The sequence below is a fragment of the Poecilia reticulata genome, linkage group LG22, assembly GCF_000633615.1.
Source record: "Poecilia reticulata strain Guanapo linkage group LG22, Guppy_female_1.0+MT, whole genome shotgun sequence".
In the NCBI taxonomy this organism is placed as follows: Eukaryota; Metazoa; Chordata; class Actinopteri; order Cyprinodontiformes; family Poeciliidae; genus Poecilia; species Poecilia reticulata.
This window is the reverse complement of record NC_024352.1, coordinates 1,344,296-1,358,719: the sequence shown is the minus strand read 5'-3', so window position 1 is coordinate 1,358,719 and position 14,424 is coordinate 1,344,296. Positions and strand designations below refer to the sequence as shown.

Here is a 14,424-nt window from a genome sequence, read left to right as displayed (position 1 = left end):
AAATCAAAGAGTTCATGCAGTCCAAAGGCGAAGACGTCTCACTGCTAGAAGACACAGAGCGGACCCTTGACCTTGCATTTTTGACGGACATTACTGGGAAACTAAACTTCTTGAACTGCGAGCTGCAAGGCAAAGGTAAGACTGTTGTTGATATGATAAGTGCTTTAAATGCATTTAAAGCCAAGATGAACATTTTCTCTGTGGATTTACAGAGACACACGCGTTTCTCGATTGATTTTTACCCAGAAAACCCATGGGCAAAAACCGTTAGTGAAACGGTCACTGGGACTGACTAGTATATATTCCATTGAGGGAAAGTAACATATGAATTCTTCATATGTTAACATAAAGGCTCGTTTTGAAGTATAAGTTGCTACTTACAGGCATTGCTTCCAAGAATACGACCAACAAACACGTGTGTTCATCTGCTCTACAGCTAGCAAACAACCGTAATCAGAAATAACATTTAATCAGAAATAACATAAAAGTCGAGCAGTTCCCTAAARGTCCAWCATCCACAGTTTACAGGACACACTTCATGCTAAAGAGCCCCCTGGTGGTTGAAGAAAAATCCACATATAAACCGGAAAATACAATATATGAAGAAAAATCTCTGGTATTGCTCAGGGGGCCGGACCAAATGTTTGGGGACCACTTCTCTAAAGAGTCAGACCCCCAATATGCTGAAAATGTCTTTTTTCTGAATATGAAGGAAATGTATATGTATTTTCTATTACACTTTTGGATAATTTATCTTTTATTCTTGGCTTTAGCCTGTGTACCAGGACATCTCAGAAGTCATTGGTGTTCTCCCAGTTTGACCAGCAGACTGAAGCCCTGCTGTGACCAGTGTTCCCAGTATAATAAATGTTTTATTCTTTCACTTTTTGTGTATTTTTAAATATCTCAATCTGAAGAATTATTGTATTAATACAGTTATGTAATTAAATAAAAATAATTTACTCTGTTAGAATTATTTTCATTCTTTGCTGTAAATATCAGAGTTAACATACTGTAATAAATATTTTTTCTCTGGAAATAAGTAAGAAAAATATGTAGTTTAATGTTTGACAATGTCTGATTTATCAAAGTCACTGTCAGATAACAATGACTGATCAAAAGTAATTTATCAATAAAATATAAAAAATAAATACAGGATAATAATTTATTTTTCTTGTTTTGAAACGTTAAATGTACAATAAATTATGGAATCATATAAAAACTATCAGAATAATTTCTAACAAATAAAAACGTGCTCTTTATTCAGAAATCCCCCAAAAACAAATAATCACATCAAAAGTTAGAAAACGCTGTCTTTACTSCTTTTTGTGATTACCAAATATATTAGTGTGTGTGAGAAAATGTGTCAAAGTATTTTACTTAAAATACTTTGTAGAACGGCACTTTATAAAATTARGTCCATTTGCTGGTATTGGCTTGCTGGCACATAGGCCACATTCAATATGGCGAACGCTGTGACGTATCGCAGCAACGGGYCGACCCGCTCCATGAGGGGTCTATGKATTCATGTCTATGCCTTGCTTCCACTTGGTGTCAGCCCTAAGGTGAGCTAAGTGTGGCCCAGAGATGAACGGTGAATGTAACAGTATTTGTTCCATTTGTATGACATGTATGGCTTGTAACATTTGATCATTTTCAGCATTAAAGCCTGTTTTAATATAACCAAATCTCATTATTCAGGAATCACACCCTATAAACTACATAACTACACCATATGAAACAATACGAAACGTTTTCAGTCGCATACAAAGTTCCTTGCCTGCTGGGTTACAACAAAAAAAAAAGAAGCTTTGCATAAAGTAGCACAGTTTTAAGGACCTAAATGTACAATTAGCTGTTGCCTGACCCAATATTATCAGTCCAACCATGCCCTCTAGTGGGAATTCAGAACAGATTCTGGTCAGCAGATTTTATAACAGAAAGTTGTCAGTGTTTCCAAACTGAGAGAAGATAGGCTTGGTTGGACTATAGGTGTGAAGATTTGATTGTTATACTCCAAGGATTCTGTGGAGTTCACCACAGATGGTACTGTCATTTACCTTTTGGTAAGAAAATGGGGTTGTGTTTGACATAAAGAGGGAAGCTTTGATCCTGATAAGTTGGGCAAGTTGGCTTCAAGCATCAAGGACYTCTTCCCTGACACTGTAGCTGACCAATCTTATGAGACTATTCAGATAATCTAAAGCAAAGGGGTGAAGAGTACATTATGCATGTTTCAATTTCAATACTTTCTTTTGATGCTATTTTTGATTGAAGAATTTGAATTAATATAACTTACAATATTTAATTTCCCTTTGTGATCAATAATTTTTGAATATGCATTTGAATAATGGACACTGGGGCTGCACAGTGGCGCAGTTGGTAGCACTGTTGCCTTGCAGCAAGAACGTCCTGCAAGCAAGAAGATGCAAATGTATCAAAGAATGATGCAGTCCATCAAGTCCTTCAAAGTCCTTTGACTGCAAAGATGCAATCCATCTTTGATGATGGACTGCAGGACCTACCAAAAAGCTGCTGAATTTACATCAAAGTTTGCAGGGTTGATGATATCCTGTAAACTGGAAACTCCTTATCCAGGAGATTATACTCAGACACAGAGAGAAACAGGAGACAGGGGATAGAAGAAGGTTAGGATATGGTAATGGTAGGAGTCAGGACACAGCAGGAGAGGCAGAAGGCCTAGAAGCATAATCTGTTTTGTGACCAGTCTGATCCTTTCTCCCCAATATTTGTTTCATCTGTCTCCTTTTTCATTCATCCAACGCTTCTGTTCTCACATGGATCTCTTAAAACACTTTCTATGTCTGTCTACAGTCTCTAAATCTTTTATACTAATATTCTAAATATATATTACTTAGTTGAAGCTTCGAGTGACAAAACAGTAACATTAGTAATAAAAGTGGCAAGTGTTCTATTCCAAGAGGAAGCAAAGGTGTTGATCTGTGTGCAAACATGGCCTGATAATTTAGCAGGCCTGGCTGCTGCAGTGGGGGTGCTTTTAGCAGGGTGAGGTTGGGATGGGAAGTCTGGGAAAGTCCTAATGACAGAGCAGCAGCGAGACGAGACACAGAGCCATAACCATGAATCACATTGTAATTAATGACCAGGTTCCCATGGTTCAGACTTGTTTGATGGTAAAACAAAAGCTATCTGGACGATGCAAGTAATATTTACACACACATTAGACAGATTAAGAAAAACAGGAGGTTGAGGTTAGACAGGGGTGTGGGGGTCGGATTAGGTGGTGCTTGTGATAAGAGGAGGGTAGGAACATGGCCAACAGGTAAAGTAGAGCTGGAGCTAATGAAGGAGTGTTGAACCATCTGGTCAGCTGGTTGAAGAGTAAAGAGCAGGGTTAAAGGTCTTTCTAATGATAGTCCCTATGTCAGCACACTACACAAGACAAAGCACAACAGCCAGCGTCAAGACATCAGCATAGTCAAATTATGCTGTTGCAGCATGCTTTGTTGTGAACTCACCTTTCAACGAGTCAGTTAGCCAGTTTATTAAAGTAAAGATACCAGAGACTAAAATCATACAACCAATTAAAGCAGTTAATCAGGTGTCAAATAGTGTCAGGTGTTTCACTAACTCTTGAAATTACTTTAGCACAAATTATGGAAGCAAAAGGTTCTCTTACATTGAGATTTTACAGAAACATTACACACACAGASACACGCACACACACTCCAGTTAAAATACCAATTTTCTTTGTAAAAAAATTTTTTTTTTATCAAGGAGCCTTTATTTCCTTGATAAAAGGTTTTCTTCCTATATCTTACTTTTACCCTGTACAACACATCTGAAAAACAGATTACTCTGTTAGAGCTCAGAAAGGGTAAAATAATGCTGCAATAACCTGAATGGATGAGAGTGCTYTCCTTTAACTTAATACTTTGTTAAAATAACCTTTGATTCAATGAAGGAGCTGGGTTGCATCACAGATGGAAAGCAGGTGGATCTATGGATGRTGGGACTCATAAAGTGATGACTGGCTGAAGCAGAGCAACGACTTTGTGTTGGAGACATGGCCATTAGATGATGCAGATGAGTTGGAGAGTCTCCCAACTCAGAATTGATGCCTAGGCTTTATATTTTAAATATTTATGTAAAATATTTGAGTTAGCAGAAAATCCGAATATATGCAAAATTGACACATCTCAGACGGATTTAGGAAAAATATTGTACTGCACCAATATAACCAACACTGAATTATTCTAGATTGATGACAGATTGTTTAAACATAGCATGTAGTTTTTCACATTTTCACTATGAAAAAACACATTTGCTCTGTCATGATGGATAGTGGTTGATAATAAACCCAAATGTAGAGGCAGAGGCAGCTTTTAGATGAGGAATATTTAATATGAATTGATGACCCAAAAAACTTACATAAAAAAAAAAATCACAGAGAATCAAGACAGAACACATCCAAGAGGAAAAACAACCAGGAGACACAAAGAGGACACAGGGTAGAGTGAGGCAGTAATGAAGCTTTGGCGCAGATTCAATCTGGAAGACTCTTTTAACCTCACCTGCCTCATCAATCAGCGCCTCCTTCTCATCACCTTGGACCTATCAGCGCTGGATCAAGCCACGCCATGGCCAATCATCGATCAAGCTCCAGTTCATTAGGACCTTCATCCATGGCCTCCTTCGCTTACAAGCTGTGATCAACCCACCTCCGCCCCATCTCCTCCTTCAGCTCCTGGCTCTTCAGGCCACCAGTATAGGCCCTGGGGGAACTACATTCCTATGCAGCATCAGGAATGTTTATCGAGCTTATCAAAGTTCCAGCTCGATGTCCTCAGCCAGGGCCTGAACGCCAAAGGACTTTAATATTTATTTGTCATTAAATTTTTAAATTGTGTACTTTCTCTGTCTGAGTCTCTCCAGATTGAAACAGAAGTACAACGGGAGGAACCAGCCAAGCGTGTGAGCAGGAGAAGGAWTTAAATACTGAGAGGGTGAATGCAGGAATCGAAGACCTGGGCTGATGAGCTAATGGGTTGCAGGTGTGAGGGGAGAGAGCAGAAGGCAGACTGAGGAGAGAAGGTGAGAGAGAATGGCACAGGGGACGAGGGAGAGTTCACGAGAGACTAGAAAATAAATCCATCCATCCATTTTCTAACACCCTTGTCCCTTAGTGGGGTCGGGAGGGTTGCTGGTGCCTCTCCAGCTAATGTTCCTTGCGAGAGGCAGGAATACACTCATTTCCTGTGACAGACTGGCGACCTAAGAACCAGAATTAAACTTGAGGAAACAAGGAATAACTAGAGACAAGAAATAAACATAACTAGAAACATTAAGCAGGACTTGCATTTTGCTTTGGTTCRCTAAAGTAAAACAGAAACAAAACTGACCAATTCAAAGAAGAAACAGAATAATCCAATCTTAAAAACAACTCAAAATAGCCCAAAATATGCCTTGTCTAATTCTAACAAACTCATTGTTGTTTTGCATTGCTTTGTCTCATTACAATTCAACTGAAGCCTTTTGAAATGTGATGCACCTTTCTGCGTTTGCATGACGCCATGTTCGATGTGTATCCCTGAAATGTGCTAATTCTTGGAGCTCACAATCACAGCAGGAATATAGCCAGCAAAATTATTTGAAAGCTAAAGAAAAAGTTTTCAGCCTTCATTAACAAGGTACATTGTGCTGTAAAAGTAATGCTGCACAACAAATGTGTTTGCTCTCAATGTCTGCAGTTTCCTAAAGAAGAAGCAACCACAAATGTCAAAACCTCTCTTCTCTTTTGGCTGTGAAAGATCATCTTTTACAGCCAAAAGAGCCACACAAAGCATTTTACATTTCATGTAAAACAAGCTTGTAATGATGCTGCCCAATTAGAGGCCTTGACACCACCAAAAGGAAGGAAGTGGATGCTAAGATGTGGGTGGGGCTAGCGCAGCACAAGCTTTAAGTCCTGATAGGCGTGGGAACAAGACCGATGAAGGCTGGGTGAGGTTTGGATCCTGGTGAATGACACATATACACACACAAGCACACACAGCACACCCACCCACGCGCACGCAAGCACACACACACGCACACGCGCACACACACACACACACCAGAAGTTTCATGAGTCGACAGCAGTGTAAATCAAATCATTAGTTTTATCTGTGAGCTGTGTGATCCAGGCTCTTGTGTTGAGTCTCTAACACCCAGCAGTATTTTATTATATCCTAAAAAGATTTAATTAAGTTTCTTCATAATTACAGAAACTTAATTATAAGTTTCTGTAAACTTAATTTACAGAATGCTGGCATAAATACCCTGACATGCTTTAATTCTTGAACAAAAGCAACTAGGAGTTCACACCATGACATCACATGAGGGTTTCAGTTGGCTGTTTAACAGCAACTTTGGATTCTCCTGACATTTATGGCTTCCAGTGCTCTTACCCATTTTACAAAAGGCTGTCATTTGTTTTTGATAATTTTCCAGGTCTGGATAAATATGGAAAGACAAAGTACAGCACAGAAAAATACAACTGAAAGAGGCTGTATTTCTCTTTCAGTTGTCTAAGTGTTGCATCCATTCTCACATCCCTCCTTTTGTCCTCTGTTGTTCCATCCATTCATTTATTATTTACTATTTTTTCCTTTATCCATGAATACTTGCATTTATACAAGTTGTCTAAAAATGACATTTCTAGAAAACTGAGTGTGAAAAATAATGGATCTTGAGTAATGGATTTCCAGAGTGAAGGGATTGCCTCTTTTACTCTGGAGCCATTACAGACACATTTAAAAGTGTTAACTAAATGTTAGGCTATTTTGTCAGCAAGTTATTTTTTATGACTAGAGTTTCATGCTAAACTGCACAGCAAAGCAACCATTCCACTGTCAGCTTTACCCACGCAAAGCCTCACAGGTGAATGAGCACTGACGATATTCAAGGGGATTAGTGGGTGGAATTTTCCTTTGAGAGGAGTCTCCACCCACGGCGGCGCTCTTGTCACATCCCACAGACTCACTGCTATTGTCTGGGCCTCACAATCAGTAGTGATGGCCTGAACACTCCACGCTCAGACAAGATGGATCTATTTTCAGCTGTTATCAGAGCAGAGCTGCAGAAGGTATGCATGCTGTCTCCTGCTATTGCAGTGTGTGTGTTTATGTGTGTTTTAGTAGTTATAAGGCCCATGTCCCAACAAATACTACGCAGTGCTCCTTATGCAGACCATAAAGCCTCCTTATAAAACCATATGCCTAAACTGGCATTAAACAATGAAGCACCTAAGCGATAGCTCTGGAGGAGCTACAGAGTTCCACTCTTAAGGTGGGTCAATCTGTCCATAGGACAAATATTAGACATGAACTCCATAATTCTGACTTTCATGAAAAAAATTTGTAATTAAACACCTCTTGGTGTTGGCTGGATAATCCCGTCTAGATGCTTCTCTTCACTAGGACAGAGAAGATAACCAGAGTTGATGAGAAGACGATTGGGGTAAAATGCAGGACAGCCCAAGTAGAAAACTTGAGAGACTGGGCAGAGCCCAGAACTGCTGTTTAATGTAGATTTTGACAGCTATATATCTCCTCTCTTCCACTTCAAATATTGACTGCTTTGGCTATGTCTGTCACATAAAATCTTACAATACAGTAATAACAAACGTTTTGTAATTGTAATGTGACAAAATGTGAACTAGTTTAGGAAGTATTAAAACAATGCAACACAGTGTAATAAGTAATCAGCTGATTTTGAGTTAAAGGTTATGTGTTTTGTAGTTAGTTCTGCAAGTGCTAACATGCTGACTGGGGCAGCAAAGCAGACATGGAAAAGAAAATCCAGCCATCCCTGATGGCAGATCTCCAAAACTACACAGCTGTTTGGTTTCCTGACAACCAGCAGGAGCATAAGAAGAGCAGTAAAGTATGACCAGGACTAAACGAAGGTTTCTATGATGCTGCAAAACAAGCAATTTACCTAGCAACATACAATATTAAGCCATTTTCATGTGTTTTTCAAAACTTTGCCTCTGCATGCACATGTATCTTATGCTCCACGTTGTGCTTCCATAAAATAATTTCTACTTCATCCACCAAACCATGACACCTGCAAGAAAACAAACCAACATCTATTATTGAAAATACAATCTCAACACTTCATCTGGGTTTCAGTGAGTCTAAAACAATAAAATGATGACCATCTCATTACCCTAACTCTTATGGGGTACAGACCACTCTTTCTTTCAAAATGATTGATTTTTCTCATCTGAATAAATGTAACTGAATTTAAGATGAGATATTTGTAAAATCTTCTGTAAGAGTTTGTGAAAGTGAAATAAATTTGAGACTTTTTGAGCAAGTTTTATACAGGTGCCAATAAATGTTTAGGGAACTGTTGCCATGAAATTATTTTTTAGCACTTTTAATCTGTATAGGTGATTGCATAACACTATATTAAGTTTCTTAAGTACAACTCTGACTGGAAAATCTTCTGAGGAAGCGTCAGACACTGATATACAACAAGACTGATGTTGGGGAAAAACTACCAACTGTCCCTGCGCATGTGGTCAAGTCCTCTTCCAGCAATCAGTTAGGCTAACAGAATACTTCAGCTAATGTTCCTGACTAATACTTGCATCAAAACGGTAGCTCACAATCCAGGTGGCAAACAAGCCTCACCCCTAGGAGAGCAGCTAAAGTGCAAAGACATTATTTGTTTCCCACAAAGCCATCGTCATAAAGGAGCTTATACACAGCAATGCATTTGTCTTCATTACTGCACTAAACCGTTTCAATGTTTATTTATTTTGGCAGACTGAGACAGAATGCATCTTTGGCCCCTAAAGGTCTAGGGGGCCCTAAGCGGCTTCTTAGTTCACTGGTGTCTTAGGTTGGCTCTTAATGTGACCAGCATAACATAGCTTATTTTAAGACTGAGAAAATTGTTGCTTACTTAGGATTTAACTGAAGTAGTTTTAAGAATTATATAATTAACATTAATTATTATTTTTGTTGTTTTTTGTTGACAATACTTAAACTCTCTGCTATACACAAAGCCAGAATTTCCCACCCTGGTCCTCAGGGCACRCTGCCCTGCATGCTTTAGGTTTTTTTCTTGCTTCAGTGTTGCTGAACATCTACCTGCTGAATGAGGTTCAGCGCTGCTCTGGCCTTGTGGTGACCGCTGGAGATCTGGCACCATCATCCTGTCATCTTTTGTCAACACTCTTGAGGCCTTCCTGCACCTGTTGACTATGTGGCTCATTTGGTGAATCTTCCTAATAGCCTCCAGTGCAGTTGATTAAGAGTCCAAACTAATGAACTTCTAGTTCATTAGTATGTTAACTAAATGTTAACATACTAACTCTTAGTTCATTGGTTTGGACTAATGAACTGATCCAAACTAATTCAATTTGGACTGAATTAAATTTTGGCCTCCTGTCAAAATCCGACCTTCCAGACAGAAGTTATTGTCACTTCTTCTGTGGTGGCAAAGGATTGGCGAGGACTTCCTGTAAGATTTCGAACATGTCATGTATGATTATCAAGAGTTAGTGAATATGGTTTCAATCTTAAATCACATACATGGAGAAAAAGAAATAGCCAAATAATCTTCAATGTCTTTTTTGTCTTTCCTGGGTGGCCAGGGCTTTATTGATGTCATTAATGGCCTGTGTTCGCCTCTACCTTTTTGCTTCTCCTGTTCTTTGCTGCTGATCTGTCTTTGTGTTTGCCACATGGCCTGTCTATGTGTCTGTTTCCCTGCAGCACTGCAGCCTTCGGACAACCTGACCCTTCCTGGTCTGGTCTTAGGTGCTGAGAGTTGTAAGATCTTCTTTGTTGCCAGATAACTAATTAATTTGCTTACATGTGCAAAGGCTTTTTTGTGTCTAATAGGACATACGATGCCRACAAGTGAATTTCCATGAATAATATATAATAAAGAATAACATACTTTATTAATTCACGAGAATTGATAAAGTATATTCATTCATTCAAAAATCGCAGGAGACCAGCTCTTGAGGTCAGGAGTGAAAGATCCCTTGCTTAGACCCCAAAAATGACTAAACCTGATGAAATGTTGACCTTTGGATGCTTGTAGGATCTGGTACATGGGACATGGCTAACGTTGATATGTTTTAGATAAGTTCCCAATTTTTTTCTCCATTATACAGCTATGTTGAGTAGTTTCTGTTTGAAAATTTATATCAACATAACTGTAAGATAATCTGTCAACTGCCTCATGTCCACTCTACATGTCCCAGCTTCCCTTTGAATCATAACACTTACATACTCGACGATGGTCTAGATGTTGACCAAATGCTGTCAAAATTCAATCATTCCCTCTGAGGACATTTTATCATTCAGCTGTAGAAGTGAAAATAACCTAGAAAATAAACCTCAAGTCATTAGTCACAGGATCTGCTCTTAAAATAACAGCTCACATGGGAAACAAATGCACAAAACAAAACAAATTCCTCAGACAATCAATGTATGAAACAGAGCTGGATTGAGCACAAGCACATGCAAAATCTAACTGAGTGCTGAGATAAAATTGTGATTTGATAGAAAATAGAATAAGTGGCATTGGGAGGAAACTCCATTTGATGTGGATTTCCTGTTTTATATAAGCTCTTCCATGTCTCATAAATCTATTAATACCCCACTTTGTGGTGTGAGTGCAACAAGGCCTTCCAATACACAATTTTTCCTGCTTGCAGTACTGTGCTACACGTCCACATGTGAGTTATATGGAGCTGTTTGTTATCAGCAGGAACCCGAGTCTACATGAGGGAGGAAATGTTACTGATTCCCACCATAACTCAGCACAGACCTAATCAGTTATGGTAGCTTGATGAATGGAAGGCTTACGGTCCACACAGACCTTTGCCGCAAGCTGCTAACAATAAGTCAGATTGGTATATTTTTTTCACAATTATAACTGTGCTAGAAGGACTCCAAAAGATAACCAAATGCATTCCCGTCCTCTTTAGCACCATTTCACATGTGGTTTTGTGAAATGAAAGACTCCATGTCTGCACACACAAATCTAGTTATCACTGTAACTGTAGTTCACAGCCAGACTTCCATAACCAAAGTCAGCATCAACAAGAAACACTAAACAAATTCAAATACAAAAACAGAACACCTGTAAAAGCCTGTATGATTACTACAGAACTGCTCATTAAAAGTAATTCAAGCAGGGTGTACTGTGGTGGCGCAGGGGTTAAGCACAACACACATATGGAGGCCTTACTCCTTGACGTGGCCGTCGCAGGTTCAATTCCTGGCCTGGAAACCGTTGCCGCATGTCTTCCCCTTCTCTCATTACCCACTTTCCTGTCAATTAACTATCAAATAGAGCCAATTAAACCTTTTTAAATAAGTWATTTGTTTTTTGTTTTAAAAAGTAATTCTGTTGTTTTTTATAAGTCAATGTTATGTTTTCTTTCATTGGCCCTACTGTACTGTAGATACATTATCTACTGGAAGGATTTGGGCAATATGAAGTATAAGTTTCACTGCGAAACTACTGTAGGGTGGGAGGACGAGTAAAGGGAGGGTCAAAACTAAAAGTCGGGATACCACTTGATTATATGGTATGATTAGCCAAATAATTTTTAGGTATTAAGTTCTATGAATGCTAATCTGATTATTAGTATTCATAATAATCAAAAGACCCCTTATGATGGACACACACTTTGGATCTGGCGTTCCCTCGCCCGGATGTGTGTCACGGTGGCCCCACTCTGGAGCCAGGCCTGGAGATGCGGCACGATGGCGAGCGCATGGTGGCCGGGCTTTTACCCATGGAGCCCGGCCGGGCTCAGCCCGAAGAGGAGACCCACGTCTCCAATGGTGAGCCATTTCCAATGGCTCACCATTGGAAGTGGTGAGCCCCTTCCAATGGGCTCACCACCTGTCGGAGGGGCCAAAGGGGTCGGGTGCATTGTGCTATGGGTGGCAGCCGAGGGAGAGGACCCTGGCGGTCTGATCCTCAGCTGCAGAAGCTGGCTCTTGGGACGTGGAACGTCACCTCTCTGGTGGGGAAGGAACCGAAGCTAGTGTGCGAGGCTGAGAGGTTCCGGATAGAAATAGTCGGCCTTACCTCGACACATGGCTCTGGAACCAGTCTCCTTGAGAGGGGCTGGACGTACTTCCACTCTGGAGTTGCCCACGGTGAGAGGGGCCGGGCTGGAGTGGGCATACTTGTTGCCCCCCATCTGGGCGCCTGTACGTTTGGGTTCACCCCTGTGAACGAGAGGGTAGCCTCCCTCCGCCTACGGGTGGGGGGACGGGTTCTGACTGTTGTTTGTGCTTACGGGCCGAACAGCAGTTCAGATTACCCACCCTTCTTGGAGTCCTTAGAGGGGGTACTGGAGAGTGCCCCTCCTGGGGACTCCCTTGTTCTACTGGGGGACTTCAACGCTCACGTGGGCATTGACAGTGAGACCTGGAGAGGCGTGGTTGGGAGGAACGGCCCCCCCGATCTGAACTATAGTGGTGTTCTGTTGTTGGACTTCTGTGCTCGTCACGGATTGTCCATCACGAACACCATGTTCAGGCATAAGGGCGTCCATATGTGCACTTGGCACCAGGATGCCATAGGCCGCAGTTCGATGATTGACTTTGTCATCGTCTCATCGGATTTGCGGCCGTATGTCTTGGACACTCGGGTGAAGAGAGGTGCGGAGCTGTCCACTGACCACTACCTGGTGGYGAGTTGGCTCCGGTGGTGGGGGAGGAAGCCGGTCAGACCTGGCAGGCCCAAACGTGTAGTGAGGGTCTGCTGGGAACGTCTGGCGGAGTCCCCTGTAAAATCCTATTTGACAGTTTAGTGACCACTCTTAAAAGTTTCAGTGAATGAGCATTTTCTCACTTTCAGGTTGTCATTTTTTCTTTTAAATATTTCGGTTTTCAAGAATATCTTTTTATATTTTCCCATGCTCAACTGTGACTTCACCTGCATCTGAAAAGGTAAGTGTCACTTAGGTTGTTGAATAAGAAGTGTAGAATCACATTGTGTTTTCCTAAGCAGAGTTTTAAAGGGCAAACTGGTTTTCAGCATTACTGCAGCCATGTTTAATTTTTCTATTATTATTTGGGAGAGTCTTTGTTCTTTCTTTTTTTAATAATTCCAAAAATATGTGAATTTTCTTTTAACAGAATTTTTTGAGTCCCTAATATTGTAAAAATGAATTAGTTAAATGCAGTTTAAGATGGTAGAAAATGTAATTCTTACATTTTTATTCCAGAAGTTTTGCAACCATGACTTATTCTTGACATAAAAGGCCCTTTTTTCTAATTGATTCCTCGAGGCCTGGCAATGTGATTTTATTATTTTGTCATAAAGTAGGTTTGTTAATGATTATGAATGCAGTCTGATCCAGGGTAAAATGGAGAAAATGAGATTAATGATGTCCAAGCAACAGAACAGCACTTCAGAGAACAGACGATGCAGCAAAAGGMAAATGAGTCAAACTGGTAACAAGACAACAGGATTCAGCAGGAAACAGATGATACAGGTGAGACTAAATACACATGGCATAACAAGGGACAGCTGTTATGTCCCCATGTGTAATTTAGACATGTGGGGACTAAATTAACCAAAATACAAACACAGAAACCCACATTCACCCATACTTGTATAAATGAAAAAATAATTTGTAAAAATAAAAATTCTGTCCTAAATAATGTTAGCTCATTCTGTTTTGTGTCATGTAATGTAAATATAGAGGTGTGCCAATCGATCGGTCACTGATCATAATCGGGCCGATTTCCGTGAAAAAGTGCATGATCGGTGATAGGCAATCATTGGCTCTTGTTGCCGATACCGATCACCTGCATCTCATTTCGCAGCCTGCCTGTGCAGCTGGTCTCCTCTTCCCTTCACACTGTGCAAACGCGCAGCAACAAATCCTAAGCAATGTGGAACTATAACGCACTGAGTGAATGGGGAAGTTTGTGTGTTGCGGCGGAAAATTGAAGCACGTCAAAATGCATCAACACAACAAAGCTAATATGACATAAAAACAATGCCATACTTGACGGAGTTTGGCTACATCGAGCCTCACTGCAGTAAAAAAGACATATGGAGGATCAGATAGCAGGTAAAGTAGCGCACAGCTACAAACACTCACCCGGATTATTGGCATGACGGTCAGAAAGCTAAACAAATAACCCGGAAAATTATTTAAGTCTTCGAGCTGCGATGTAAGACACTGGTTCTGCTCTCGCTGTTGAACCGCGCGTAGCAGACGGAGCRCCGCTTCTGCTCCACTTGGTAGTGACTCTCACACTGAATCTCTGTTTAAAGCTGCAGCATCTACAGTGGGGCAAAAAAGTATTTAGTCAGCCACCAATTGTGCAAGTTCTCCCACTTAAAAAGATGAGAGAGGCCTGTAATTTTTATCATAGATATATACCTCAACTATGAGAC

The 14,424-nt window shown here is 40.4% G+C and overlaps 1 pseudogene; it reads left to right on the top strand.

The window, feature by feature from the left end:
* The first annotated feature begins 1,463 nt into the window (after window positions 1–1,463).
* Window positions 1,464–14,424, top strand: part of LOC103458245 (uncharacterized) — a 28,421-nt pseudogene continuing 15,460 nt past the window's right edge.